Source organism: Myotis davidii, unplaced genomic scaffold (genome assembly GCF_000327345.1).
Source record: "Myotis davidii unplaced genomic scaffold, ASM32734v1 scaffold260, whole genome shotgun sequence".
In the NCBI taxonomy this organism is placed as follows: domain Eukaryota; kingdom Metazoa; phylum Chordata; class Mammalia; order Chiroptera; family Vespertilionidae; genus Myotis; species Myotis davidii.
The window spans coordinates 42,677-44,562 of record NW_006291758.1 but is presented as its reverse complement, the minus strand read 5'-3'; the positions used below and the strand labels follow the sequence as shown (position 1 = coordinate 44,562).

The following is a 1,886-nucleotide window of genomic DNA, read 5'->3' as shown; positions in this document are numbered from 1 at the left end:
ATAGTGAGAAAGGAGAACTTGGAGGTTTTGGCTCTATAAGTGTAAAAGTTGAAATAGAAATCAAGATCAACCATGAAGGAGGAATAAAACGGCATGTTATATGCCCCAGAAATCTTGCATCATTGCAACAAAGACTCCATCCAATGATGTTCTTGTTGTTGACTATACAAAATAGCCTTTTAAACCAGTTCCTTCTGGAGAGTGCAATCCAGACATGTGTCTCCGTGGACGTCAGAAGGAAGGCTATGGCTTTCTTGAAATGCAAATTTCAGTGGGCACTCACTTTAGATGATCACAGCACCTGCCTGTGGGACATCAGTGCTGTACCAAAGGAAGAAAAAGTCGTGGATGTGAAGACCACCTTTATAGGTTATGCAGCAGTAGATGTTTCCTGGCATCTGCTCCATGAGTCTCTGGGTCAGTTGCTGATGATCAGAAACTTATGATCTGGGGTATTTGTCTAAACAATACTTTCAAATCAATCCACTCAGTTGATGCACACACTATTGAAGTGAACTGCCTTTCTTTCAGTCCATATAGTGAGTTCATTCTTGCCACCAGGATCAGCTGATAAGACCATTGCCTTGTGGGATCTGATAAATCTAAAACTTAAGTTGTATTTTTTTTTAACCACATAAGGACGAAATATTCCAGGTTCAGTGGTCACCTCCCAAGGATACTATTTTGGCTTCCGGAGATACAGATCACGGACTGAATGTCTGGGTTTAAAATAAAATTGGAGAGGAACAATCTCCAGAAGATACAGAAGATGGGCCACTGGAGTTGTTGTTTACATGGTGGTCACACTGCTGAGATAGCTGATTTCTCCTGGAATGCCAATGAACTTTGGGTGATTGTTCTGTCAGAAGCCACTATCATGCAAGTGCAGCAAATAGCAGAGAACACTTATAATGATGAGGACCCTCAAGGATGCATGGATCTAGGACAGTGGTCTTAGATACATCTGCCTTTCTTGTGATTTTAGACTCTCCCTTTTTTTCGCTCAATCCTGAGATTGATTTAGCATTGGTTTTGAGACACAGGCTTTGGTCAGCTATCCCTCTATAATAGTTACAATCAATAATGCTATTAGCCCAAACTAAGAGTGTTTTCTAAATATTAACTTGGGGGACTTGATTCAGCAAAGCCACAGACTTATATTTAAATTTTCCTGAGGAATTTTCTAGTAATAAAGATCTAAAGTAGCCACCAAAAAGGGAATATTGTGTGTGTGTTTTTCTTATCCTATAACCCCAAGTTTTTCAGACTTAAAATTTAAGTAAAGACTAGAAGTGAGTGAGGAATAAAGAGAAGTGAGGTAGGTGTCTGAGCCATGAAGTATAAGTACTGCAAGATGTTGCTTTTATTCAGAAATTAGGGGAGATTGAAGTCATATAAATTCTGACTCTGAAATCTTCACACTTGTATTTCCAGGATACACATGTCCCTGTGTAGATCACTCTCCTCTCAGTTTTGTGAGTTAAATCAAAACTGCCTGATTATTTTTCCCCACACATTTTGGTTATTAGTGTACTTCTTGAACTACTTTAATGTTACTTGTTTCCTCTATAAAATTTATTTATTTATTTATTTATTTTTCAGGTTGGTAAGATGTCTTTATTTTTTTTAATTTTTTATTACAAAGGGTATTACATATGTGTCCATTTTTCCCCCCGCCCTAGACAAGTCCCCTTGCCTCCCCTATCCCCCAGTGTCTTATGTCCATTGGTTATGCTTATATGCATGCATACAAGTCCTTTGGTTGATCTCTTACCCCCCTACCTCCTGCCCCCCAACCCTCCCACCACCAAATTTTTTTAAAAGTTGTAACATATTTCAGTCACACAGAACCGTCTGTATATATATTATATATGCATGTACTCACA

General features: G+C 38.6%; 1 protein-coding gene and 1 pseudogene across 1 annotated transcript in view; one reads left to right on the top strand and one right to left on the bottom strand.

The window, feature by feature from the left end:
- Positions 1–1,569, top strand: part of LOC107183306 — a 3,238-nt pseudogene extending 1,669 nt beyond the window's left edge.
- Positions 1–1,886, bottom strand: part of IL1RAP (interleukin 1 receptor accessory protein) — a 55,807-nt gene that overhangs the window by 15,545 nt on the left and 38,376 nt on the right. The gene's annotated exons all lie outside the window — the stretch shown is intronic.